The sequence below is a fragment of the Petromyzon marinus genome, unplaced genomic scaffold (assembly GCF_048934315.1).
Source record: "Petromyzon marinus isolate PM22_M1 ecotype Great Lakes invasive population unplaced genomic scaffold, UKy_Petmar_22M1.pri1.0 PM_Scaffold_10, whole genome shotgun sequence".
In the NCBI taxonomy this organism is placed as follows: domain Eukaryota; kingdom Metazoa; phylum Chordata; class Hyperoartia; order Petromyzontiformes; family Petromyzontidae; genus Petromyzon; species Petromyzon marinus.
In genome coordinates, this window is record NW_027423058.1 from 436,492 (window position 1) to 450,717 (window position 14,226).

Sequence of the window (14,226 nt, forward strand, 5' to 3'; positions counted from 1 at the left end):
TCTTACTGATTAACACCGAACCCAATGGGAGTCTCAGTGATTTACACTGAACACTATGGGAGTCTCACTGATTAACACTGAACCCTGTGGGAGTCTCACTGATTAACACTGAACCCTATGGGAATCTCGCTGATTAACACTGAACCCTGTGGGAGTCTCACTTATTAACACTGAACCCTATGGGAGTCTGACTGATTAACACTGAACCCTATGGGAGTCTCACTGATTAACACCGAACCCTGTGGGAGCCCCACTGATTAACACTGAACCCTATGGGAGTCTCACTGATTAACACTGAACCCTATGGAAGTCTCACTGATTAACACTGAACCCTGTGGGAGTCTACTGAATAACACTGAACCCTATGGGAGTCTGACTGATTAACACTGAACCCTATGGGAGTCTCACTGATTAACACCGAACCCTGTGGGAGCCCCACTGATTAACACTGAACCCTGTGGGAGTCTCACTGATTAACAATGAACCCTGTGGGAGTCTAACTGATTAACACTGAACCCTATGGGAGTCTCACTGATTAACACTGAACCCTGTGGGAGTCTCACTGATTAACACTGAACCCTAAGACACTCTCATTGATTAACACTGAACCCTGAGGGAGTCTCACTGATTAACACTGAACCCTATGGGAGTCTCACTGATTAACACTGAACCCTGTGGGAGTCTCAATGATTAACAATGAACCCCGTGGGAGTCTCACTGATTAACACTGAACCCTATGGGAGTCTCACTGATTAACACTGAACCCTATGGGAGTCTCACTGATTAACACTGAACCCTATGGGAGTCTCACTGATTAACACTGAACCCTATGGGAGTCTCACTGATTAACACTGAACCCTATGGGAGTCTCACCGATTAATACTGACCCTATGGGAGTCTCACTGATTAACACTGAACCCTATGGGAGTCTCACTGATTAACACTGAACCCTATGGGAGTCTCACTGATTAACACTGAACCCTATGGGAGTCTCACTGATTAACACTGCACCCTATAGGAGTCTCACTGATTAACACCGAACCCAATGGGAGTCTCAGTGATTTACACTGAACACTATGGGAGTCTCACTGATTAACACTGAACCCTGTGGGAATCTCACTGATTAACACTGAACCCTGTGGGAGTTCCACTGATTAACACTGAACCCTGTTGGAGTCTCACTGATTAACACTGAACCCTATGGGAGTCTCATTGATTAACACTGAACCCTATGGGAGTCTCACTGATTAACACTAAACCCTGTGGGAGTCTCACTGATCAACACTGAACCCTGTGGGAGTCTCACTGATTAACACTGAACCATATGGGAGTCTCATTGATTAACACTGAACCCTATGGGAGTCTCACTAATTTACACTGAACCCTGTGGGAGTCTCACTGATTAACACTGAACCCTATGGGAATCTCGCTGATTAACACTGAACCCTGTGGGAGTCTCACTGATTAACACTGAACCCTATGGGAGTCTCACTGATTAACACTGAACCCTGGGGGAGTCTCACTGATTGACACTGAACCATATGGGAGTCTCACTGATTAACACTGCACCCTGTGGGAGTCTCACTGATTAACACTGAACCCTATGGGAGTCTCACTGATTAACACAGAACCCTGTGGGTGTCTCACTGATTAACACTGAACCCTGTGGGAGTCTCACTGATTAACACTGAACCCTATGGGAGTCTCACTGATTAACACTGAACCCTATGGGAGTCTCACTGATTAACACCGAACCCTATGGGAGTCTCACTGATTAACACTGAACCCTATGGGAGTCTCACCGATTAATACTGACCCTATGGGAGTCTCACTGATTAACACTGAACCCTATGGGAGTCTCACTGATTAACACTGAACCCTATGGGAGTCTCACTGATTAACACTGAACCCTATGGGAGTCTCACTGATTAACACTGCACCCTATAGGAGTCTCACTGATTAACACCGAACCCAATGGGAGTCTCGGTGATTTACACTGAACACTATGGGAGTCTCACTGATTAACACTGAACCCTGTGGGAATGTCACTGATTAACACTGAACCCTGTGGGAGTTCCACTGATTAACACTGAACCCTGTTGGAGTCTCACTGATTAACACTGAACCCTATGGGAGTCTCATTGATTAACACTGAACCCTATGGGAGTCTCACTGATTAACACTAAACCCTGTGGGAGTCTCACTGATTAACACTGAACCCTGTGGGAGTCTCACTGATTAATACTGAACCATATGGGAGTCTCATTGATTAACACTGAACCCTATGTGAGTCTCACTAATTAACACTGAACCCTGCGGGAGTCTCACTGATTAACACAGAACCCTGTGGGAGTCTCACTGATTAACAATGAACTCTCTGGGAGTTTCAGTGATTAACACCGAACCCTATGGGAGTCTCACTGATTAACACTGAACCCTAAGGGGAGTTTCACTGATTAACACCGAACCCTATGGGAGTCTCACTGATTAACACTGAACCCTATGGGAGTCTCACTGATTAACACTGAACCCTATGGGAGTCTCACTGATTAACACTGAACCCTATGGGAGTCTCACTGATTAACACTGCACCCTATAGGAGTCTCACTGATTAACACCGAACCCAATGGGAGTCTCGGTGATTAACACTGAACCCTATGGGAGTCTCACTGATTAACACTGAACCCTATGGGAGTCTCACCGATTAATACTGACCCTATGGGAGTCTCACTGATTAACACTGAACCCTATGGGAGTCTCACTGATTAACACTGAACCCTATGGGAGTCTCACTGATTAACACTGAACCCTATGGGAGTCTCACTGGTTAACACTGCACCCTATAGGAGTCTCACTGATTAACACCGAACCCAATGGGAGTCTCGGTGATTTACAATGAACACTATGGGAGGCTCACTGATTAACACTGAACCCTGTGGGAATCTCACTGATTAACACTGAACCCTGTGGGAGTTCCACTGATTAACACTGAACCCTGTTGGAGTCTCACTGATTAACACTGAACCCTATGGGAGTCTCATTGATTAACACTGATCCCTATGGGAGTCTCACTGATTAACACTAAACCCTGTGGGAGTCTCACTGATTAACACTGAACCCTGTGGGAGTCTCACTGATTAACACTGAACCATATGGGAGTCTCATTGATTAACACTGAACCCTATGGGAGTCTCACTAATTAACACTGAACCCTGTGGGAGTCTCACTGATTAAAACAGAACCCTGTGGGAGTCTCACTGATTAACACTGAACCCTCTGGGAGTTTCACTGATTAACACCGAACCCTATGGGAGTCTCACTGATTAACACTGAACCCTAAGGGAGTCTCACTGATTAACACCGAACCCTATGGGAGTCTCACTGATTAACACTGAACCCTATGGGAGTCTCACTGATTAACACTGAACCCTATGGGAGTCTCACTGATTAACACCGAACTCTATGGGAGTCTTAATGATTAACACCGAACCCAATGGGAGTCTCAGTGATTTACACTGAACACTATGGGAGTCTCACTGATTAACACTGAACCTTATGGGAGTCTCACAGATTTACACTGAACCCTATGTGAGTCTCACCGATTAACACTGAACCCTGTGGGAGTCTCACTGATTAACACTGAACCCTATGGGAATCTCACTGATTAACACTGAACCCTGTGGGAGTCTCACTTATTAACACTGAACCCTATGGGAGTCTGACTGATTAACACTGAACCCTATGGGAGTCTCACTGATTAACACCGAACCCTGTGGGAGCCCCACTGATTAACACTGAACCCTATGGGAGTCTCACTGATTAACACTGAACCCTATGGGAGTCTCACTGATTAACACTGAACCCTATGGGAGTCCCACTGATTAACACTGAACCCTATGGGAGTCTCACTGATTAACACTGCACCCTATAGGAGTCTCACTGATTAACACCGAACCCAATGGGAGTCTCGGTGATTTGCACTGAACACTATGGGAGTCTCACTGATTAACACTGAACCCTGTGGGAATCTCACTGATTAACACTGAACCCTGTGGGAGTTCCACTGATTAACACTGAACCCTGTTGGAGTCTCACTGATTAACACTGAACCCTATGGGAGTCTCATTGATTAACACTGAACCCTATGGGAGTCTCACTAATTAACACTGAACCCTGTGGGAGTCTCACTGATTAACACAGAACCCTGTGGGAGTCTCACTGATTAACACTGAACCCTCTGGGAGTTTCACTGATTAACACCGAACCCTATGGGAGTCTCACTGATTAACACTGAACCCTAAGGGAGTCTCACTGATTAACACCGAACCCTATGGGAGTCTCACTGATTAACACTGAACCCTATGGGAGTCTCACTGATTAACACTGAACCCTATGGGAGTCTCACTGATTAACACCGAACTCTATGGGAGTCTTACTGATTAACACCAAACCCAATGGGAGTCTCAGTGATTTACACTGAACACTATGGGAGTCTCACTGATTAACACTGAACCTTATGGGAGTCTCACTGATTAACACTGAACCCTATGTGAGTCTCACCGATTAACACTGAACCCTGTGGGAGTCTCACTGATTAACACTGAACCCTATGGGAATCTCGCTGATTAACACTGAACCCTGTGTAAGTCTCACTTATTAACACTGAACCCTATGGGAGTCTGACTGATTAACACTGAACCCTATGGGAGTCTCACTGATTAACACCGAACCCTGTGGGAGCCCCACTGATTAACACTGAACCCTATGGGAGTCTCACTGATTAACAATGAACCCCGTGGGAGTCTCACTGATTAACACTGAACCCTATGGGAGTCTCACTGATTAACACTGAACCCTGTGGGAGTCTCACTGATTAACACTGAACCGTATGGGAGTCTCACTGATTAACACTGAACCCTGTGGGAGTCTCTCTGATTAACACTGAACCCTGTGGGAGTCTCACTGATTAACACTCAACCCTGTGCGAGTCTCACTGATTAACACAGAACCCTGTGGGAGTCTCACTGATTAACAATGAACTCTCTGGGAGTTTCAGTGATTAACACCGAACCCTATGGGAGTCTCACTGATTAACACTGAACCCTAAGGGGAGTTTCACTGATTAACACCGAACCCTATGGGAGTCTCACTGATTAACACTGAACCCTATGGGAGTCTCACTGATTAACACTGAACCCTATGGGAGTCTCACTGATTAACACTGAACCCTATGGGAGTCTCACTTATTAACACTGCACCCTATAGGAGTCTCACTGATTAACACCGAACCCAATGGGAGTCTCGGTGATTAACACTGAACCCTATGGGAGTCTCACTGATTAACACTGAACCCTATGGGAGTCTCACCGATTAATACTGACCCTATGGGAGTCTCACTGATTAACACTGAACCCTATGGGAGTCTCACTGATTAACACTGAACCCTATGGGAGTCTCACTGATTAACACTGAACCCTATGGGAGTCTCACTGATTAACACTGCACCCTATAGGAGTCTCACTGATTAACACCGAACCCAATGGGAGTCTCGGTGATTTACAATGAACACTATGGGAGGCTCACTGATTAACACTGAACCCTGTGGGAATCTCACTGATTAACACTGAACCCTGTGGGAGTTCCACTGATTAACACTGAACCCTGTTGGAGTCTCACTGATTAACACTGAACCCTATGGGAGTCTCATTGATTAACACTGAACCCTATGGGAGTCTCACTGATTAACACTAAACCCTGTGGGAGTCTCACTGATTAACACTGAACCCTGTGGGAGTCTCACTGATTAACACTGAACCATATGGGAGTCTCATTGATTAACACTGAACCCTATGGGAGTCTCACTAATTAACACTGAACCCTGTGGGAGTCTCACTGATTAACACAGAACCCTGTGGGAGTCTCACTGATTAACACTGAACCCTCTGGGAGTTTCACTGATTAACACCGAACCCTATGGGAGTCTCACTGATTAACACTGAACCCTAAGGGAGTCTCACTGACTAACACCGAACCCTATGGGAGTCTCACTGATTAACACTGAACCCTATGGGAGTCTCACTGATTAACACTGAACCCTATGGGAGTCTCACTGATTAACACCGAACTCTATGGGAGTCTTAATGATTAACACCGAACCCAATGGGAGTCTCAGTGATTTACACTGAACACTATGGGAGTCTCACTGATTAACACTGAACCTTATGGGAGTCTCACAGATTTACACTGAACCCTATGTGAGTCTCACCGATTAACACTGAACCCTGTGGGAGTCTCACTGATTAACACTGAACCCTATGGGAATCTCACTGATTAACACTGAACCCTGTGGGAGTCTCACTTATTAACACTGAACCCTATGGGAGTCTGACTGATTAAAACTGAACCCTATGGGAGTCTCACTGATTAACACCGAACCCTGTGGGAGCCCCACTGATTAACACTGAACCCTATGGGAGTCTCACTGATTAACACTGAACCCTATGGGAGTCTCACTGATTAACACTGAACCCTATGGGAGTCCCACTGATTAACACTGAACCCTATGGGAGTCTCACTGATTAACACTGCACCCTATAGGAGTCTCACTGATTAACACCGAACCCAATGGGAGTCTCGGTGATTTGCACTGAACACTATGGGAGTCTCACTGATTAACACTGAACCCTGTGGGAATCTCACTGATTAACACTGAACCCTGTGGGAGTTCCACTGATTAACACTGAACCCTGTTGGAGTCTCACTGATTAACACTGAACCCTATGGGAGTCTCATTGATTAACACTGAACCCTATGGGAGTCTCACTGATTAACACTAAACCCTGTGGGAGTCTCACTGATTAACACTGAACCCTGTGGGAGTCTCACTGATTAACACTGAACCATATGGGAGTCTCATTGATTAACACTGAACCCTATGGGAGTCTCACTAATTAACACTGAACCCTGTGGGAGTCTCACTGATTAACACAGAACCCTGTGGGAGTCTCACTGATTAACACTGAACCCTCTGGGAGTTTCACTGATTAACACCGAACCCTATGGGAGTCTCACTGATTAACACTGAACCCTAAGGGAGTCTCACTGATTAACACCGAACCCTATGGGAGTCTCACTGATTAACACTGAACCCTATGGGAGTCTCACTGATTAACACTGAACCCTATGGGAGTCTCACTGATTAACACCGAACTCTATGGGAGTCTTACTGATTAACACCAAACCCAATGGGAGTCTCAGTGATTTACACTGAACACTATGGGAGTCTCACTGATTAACACTGAACCTTATGGGAGTCTCACTGATTAACACTGAACCCTATGTGAGTCTCACCGATTAACACTGAACCCTGTGGGAGTCTCACTGATTAACACTGAACCCTATGGGAATCTCGCTGATTAACACTGAACCCTGTGTAAGTCTCACTTATTAACACTGAACCCTATGGGAGTCTGACTGATTAACACTGAACCCTATGGGAGTCTCACTGATTAACACCGAACCCTGTGGGAGCCCCACTGATTAACACTGAACCCTATGGGAGTCTCACTGATTAACAATGAACCCCGTGGGAGTCTCACTGATTAACACTGAACCCTATGGGAGTCTCACTGATTAACACTGAACCCTGTGGGAGTCTCACTGATTAACACTGAACCGTATGGGAGTCTCACTGATTAACACTGAACCCTGTGGGAGTCTCTCTGATTAACACTGAACCCTGTGGGAGTCTCACTGATTAACACTCAACCCTGTGCGAGTCTCACTGATTAACACTGAACCCTGTGGGAGTCTCACTGATGAACCCTGAACCCTGTGGGAGTCTCACTGATTAACACTGAACCCTATGGGAGTCTCACTAATTAACACCGAACCCTATGGGAGTCTTACTGATTAACACTGGACCCTATGGGAGTCTCACTGATTAACAATGAACCCTATGGGAATCTCACTGATTACTGAACCCTGTGGGAGTCTCACTGAATAACACTGAACCCTGTGGGAGTCTCACTGATTAAAACTGAGCCCTGTGGGAGTCTCATTGATTTACACTGAACCCTATGGGAGTCTCAGTGATTAACACTGAACCCTGTGGGAGTCTCTCTGATTAACACTCAACCCTATGGGAGTCTCAGTGATAAACACTGAACCCTGTGGGAGTCTCACTGATTAACACTCAACCCTGTGGGAGTCTCAATGATTAACACTGAACCCTGTGGGAGTCTCACTGATGAACCCTGCACCCTGTGGGAGTCTCAATGATTAACACTGAACCCTATCGGAGTCTCACTGATTAACACTGAACCCTATGGAAGTCTCACTGATTAACACTGAACCCTGTGGGAGTCTACTGAATAACACTGAACCCTATGGGAGTCTCACTGATTAACACTGAACCCTGTGGGAGTCTCACTGATTAACAATGAACCCTGTGCGAGTCTAACTGATTAACACTGAACCCTATGGGAGTCTCACTGATTAACACTGAACCCTGTGGGAGTCTCACTGATTAACACTGAACCCTAAGACACTCTCATTGATTAACACTGAACCCTTTGGGAGTCTCATTGATTAACACTGAACCCTATGGGAGTCTCACTGATTAACACTAAACCCTGTGGGAGTCTCACTGATTAACACTGAACCCTGTGGGAGTCTCACTGATTAACACTGAACCATATGGGAGTCTCATTGATTAACACTGAACCCTATGGGAGTCTCACTAATTAACACTGAACCCTGTGGGAGTCTCACTGATTAACACAGAACCCTGTGGGAGTCTCACTGATTAACACTGAACCCTCTGGGAGTTTCACTGATTAACACCGAACCCTATGGGAGTCTCACTGATTAACACTGAACCCTAAGGGAGTCTCACTGATTAACACCGAACCCTATGGGAGTCTCACTGATTAACACTGAACCCTATGGGAGTCTCACTGATTAACACTGAACCCTATTGGAGTCTCACTGATTAACACCGAACTCTATGGGAGTCTTACTGATTAACACCGAACCCAATGGGAGTCTCAGTGATTTACACTGAACACTATGGGAGTCTCACTGATTAACACTGAACCTTATGGGAGTCTCACTGATTAACACTGAACCCTATGTGAGTCTCACCGATTAACACTGAACCCTGTGGGAGTCTCACTGATTAACACTGAACCCTATGGGAATCTCGCTGATTAACACTGAACCCTGTGTAAGTCTCACTTATTAACACTGAACCCTATGGGAGTCTGACTGATTAACACTGAACCCTATGGGAGTCTCACTGATTAACAACGAACCCTGTGGGAGCCCCACTGATTAACACTGAACCCTATGGGAGTCTCACTGATTAACAATGAACCCCGTGGGAGTCTCACTGATTAACACTGAACCCTATGGGAGTCTCACTGATTAACACTGAACCCTGTGGGAGTCTCACTGATTAACACTGAACCGTATGGGAGTCTCACTGATTAACACTGAACCCTGTGGGAGTCTCTCTGATTAACACTGAACCCTGTGGGAGTCTCACTGATTAACACTCAACCCTGTGCGAGTCTCACTGATTAACACTGAACCCTGTTGGAGTCTCACTGATGAACCCTGAACCCTGTGGGAGTCTCACTGATTAACACTGAACCCTATGGGAGTCTCACTAATTAACACCGAACCCTATGGGAGTCTTACTGATTAACACTGGACCCTATGGGAGTCTCACTGATTAACAATGAACCCTATGGGAATCTCACTGATTACTGAACCCTGTGGGAGTCTCACTGAATAACACTGAACCCTGTGGGAGTCTCACTGATTAAAACTGAGCCCTGTGGGAGTCTCATTGATTTACACTGAACCCTTAGGGAGTCTCAGTGATTAACACTGAACCCTGTGGGAGTCTCTCTGATTAACACTCAACCCTATGGGAGTCTCAGTGATAAACACTGAACCCTGTGGGAGTCTCACTGATTAACACTCAACCCTGTGGGAGTCTCAATGATTAACACTGAACCCTGTGGGAGTCTCACTGATGAACCCTGCACCCTGTGGGAGTCTCAATGATTAACACTGAACCCTATCGGAGTCTCACTGATTAACACTGAACCCTATGGAAGTCTCACTGATTAACACTGCACCCTGTGGGAGTCTACTGAATAACACTGAACCCTATGGGAGTCTCACTGATTAACACTGAACCCTGTGGGAGTCTCACTGATTAACAATGAACCCTGTGCGAGTCTAACTGATTAACACTGAACCCTATGGGAGTCTCACTGATTAACACTGAACCCTGTGGGAGTCTCACTGATTAACACTGAACCCTAAGACACTCTCATTGATTAACACTGAACCCTTTGGGAGTCTCATTGATTAACACTGAACCCTATGGGAGTCTCACTGATTAACACTAAACCCTGTGGGAGTCTCACTGATTAACACTGAACCCTGTGGGAGTCTCACTGATTAACACTGAACCATATGGGAGTCTCATTGATTAACACTGAACCCTATGGGAGTCTCACTAATTAACACTGAACCCTGTGGGAGTCTCACTGATTAACACAGAACCCTGTGGGAGTCTCACTGATTAACACTGAACCCTCTGGGAGTTTCACTGATTAACACCGAACCCTATGGGAGTCTCACTGATTAACACTGAACCCTAAGGGAGTCTCACTGATTAACACCGAACCCTATGGGAGTCTCACTGATTAACACTGAACCCTATGGGAGTCTCACTGATTAACACTGAACCCTATTGGAGTCTCACTGATTAACACCGAACTCTATGGGAGTCTTACTGATTAACACCGAACCCAATGGGAGTCTCAGTGATTTACACTGAACACTATGGGAGTCTCACTGATTAACACTGAACCTTTTGGGAGTCTCACTGATTAACACTGAACCCTATGTGAGTCTCACCGATTAACACTGAACCCTGTGGGAGTCTCACTGATTAACACTGAACCCTATGGGAATCTCGCTGATTAACACTGAACCCTGTGTAAGTCTCACTTATTAACACTGAACCCTATGGGAGTCTGACTGATTAACACTGAACCCTATGGGAGTCTCACTGATTAACAACGAACCCTGTGGGAGCCCCACTGATTAACACTGAACCCTATGGGAGTCTCACTGATTAACAATGAACCCCATGGGAGTCTCACTGATTAACACTGAACCCTATGGGAGTCTCACTGATTAACACTGAACCCTGTGGGAGTCTCACTGATTAACACTGAACCGTATGGGAGTCTCACTGATTAACACTGAACCCTGTGGGAGTCTCTCTGATTAACACTGAACCCTGTGGGAGTCTCACTGATTAACACTCAACCCTGTGCGAGTCTCACTGATTAACACTGAACCCTGTTGGAGTCTCACTGATGAACCCTGAACCCTGTGGGAGTCTCACTGATTAACACTGAACCCTATGGGAGTCTCACTAATTAACACCGAACCCTATGGGAGTCTTACTGATTAACACTGGACCCTATGGGAGTCTCACTGATTAACAATGAACCCTATGGGAATCTCACTGATTACTGAACCCTGTGGGAGTCTCACTGAATAACACTGAACCCTGTGGGAGTCTCACTGATTCAAACTGAGCCCTGTGGGAGTCTCATTGATTTACACTGAACCCTATGGGAGTCTCAGTGATTAACACTGAACCCTGTGGGAGTCTCTCTGATTAACACTCAACCCTATGGGAGTCTCAGTGATAAACACTGAACCCTGTGGGAGTCTCACTGATTAACACTCAACCCTGTGGGAGTCTCAATGATTAACACTGAACCCTGTGGGAGTCTCACTGATGAACCCTGCACCCTGTGGGAGTCTCAATGATTAACACTGAACCCTATCGGAGTCTCACTGATTAACACTGAACCCTATGGAAGTCTCACTGATTAACACTGAACCCTGTGGGAGTCTACTGAATAACACTGAACACTATGGGAGTCTCACTGATTAACACTGAACCCTATGGGAGTCTCACTGATTAACACTGAACCCTGTGGGAGTCTCACTGATTAACAATGAACCCTGTGGGAGTCTAACTGATTAACACTGAATCCTATGGGAGTCTCACTGATTAACACTGAACCCTGTGGGAGTCTCACTGATTAACACTGAACCCTAAGACACTCTCATTGATTAACACTGAACCCTATGGGAGTTTCACTGATGAACACTGAACCCTATGGGAGTCTCACTGATTAACACTGAACCCTGTGGGAGTCTCTCTGATTAACACTGAACCCTGAGGGAGTCTCACTGATTAAGACTGAACCCTATGGGAGTCTCACTGATTAACACTGAACCCTGTGGGAGTCTCAATGATTAACAATGAACCCCGTGGGAGTCTCACTGATTAACACTGAACCCTATGGGAGTCTCACTGATTAACACTGAACCCTATGGGAGTCTCACTGATTAACACTGAACCCTATGGGAGTCAAACTGATTAACACTGAACCCTATGGGAGTCTCACTGATTAACACTGAACCCTATGGGAGTCTCACCGATTAATACTGACCCTATGGGAGTCTCACTGATTAACACTGAACCCTATGGGAGTCTCACTGATTAACACTGAACCCTATGGGAGTCTCACTGATTAACACTGAACCCTATGGGAGTCTCACTGATTAACACTGCACCCTATAGGAGTCTCACTGATTAACACCGAACCCAATGGGAGTCTCAGTGATTTACACTGAACACTATGGGAGTCTCACTGATTAACACTGAACCCTGTGGGAATCTCACTGATTAACACTGAACCCTGTGGGAGTTCCACTGATTAACACTGAACCCTGTTGGAGTCTCACTGATTAACACTGAACCCTATGGGAGTCTCATTGATTAACACTGAACCCTACGGGAGTCTCACTGATTAACACTAAACCCTGTGGGAGTCTCACTGATCAACACTGAACCCTGTGGGAGTCTCACTGATTAACACTGAACCATATGGGAGTCTCATTGATTATCACTGAACCCTATGGGAGTCTCACTAATTAACACTGAACCCTGTGGGAGTCTCACTGATTAACACTGAACCCTATGGGAGTCTCACTGATTAACACTGAACCCTATGGAAGTCTCACTGATTAACACTGAACCCTGTGGGAGTCTACTGATTAACACTGAACCCTATGGGAGTCTGACTGATTAACACTGAACCCTATGGGAGTCTCACTGATTAACACCGAACCCTGTGGGAGCCCCACTGATTAACACTGAACCCTGTGGGAGTCTCACTGATTAACAATGAACCCTGTGGGAGTCTAACTGATTAACACTGAACCCTATGGGAGTCTCACTGATTAACACTGAACCCTGTGGGAGTCTCACTGATTAACACTGAACCCTAAGACACTCTCATTGATTAACACTGAACCCTGAGGGAGTCTCACTGATTAACACTGAACCCTATGGGAGTCTCACTGATTAACACTGAACCCTGTGGGAGTCTCAATGATTAACAATGAACCCCGTGGGAGTCTCACTGATTAACACTGAACCCTATGGGAGTCTCACTGATTAACACTGAACCCTATGGGAGTCTCACTGATTAACACTGAACCCTATGGGAGTCTCACTGATTAACACTGAACCCTATGGGAGTCTCACTGATTAACACTGAACCCTATGGGAGTCTCACCGATTAATACTGACCCTATGGGAGTCTCACTGATTAACACTGAACCCTATGGGAGTCTCACTGATTAACACTGAACCCTATGGGAGTCTCACTGATTAACACTGAACCCTATGGGAGTCTCACTGATTAACACTGCACCCTATAGGAGTCTCACTGATTAACACCGAACCCAATGGGAGTCTCAGTGATTTACACTGAACACTATGGGAGTCTCACTGATTAACACTGAACCCTGTGGGAATCTCACTGATTAACACTGAACCCTGTGGGAGTTCCACTGATTAACACTGAACCCTGTTGGAGTCTCACTGATTAACACTGAACCCTATGGGAGTCTCATTGATTAACACTGAACCCTATGGGAGTCTCACTGATTAACACTAAACCCTGTGGGAGTCTCACTGATCAACACTGAACCCTGTGGGAGTCTCACTGATTAACACTGAACCATATGGGAGTCTCATTGATTAACACTGAACCCTATGGGAGTCTCACTAATTTACACTGAACCCTGTGGGAGTCTCACTGATTAACA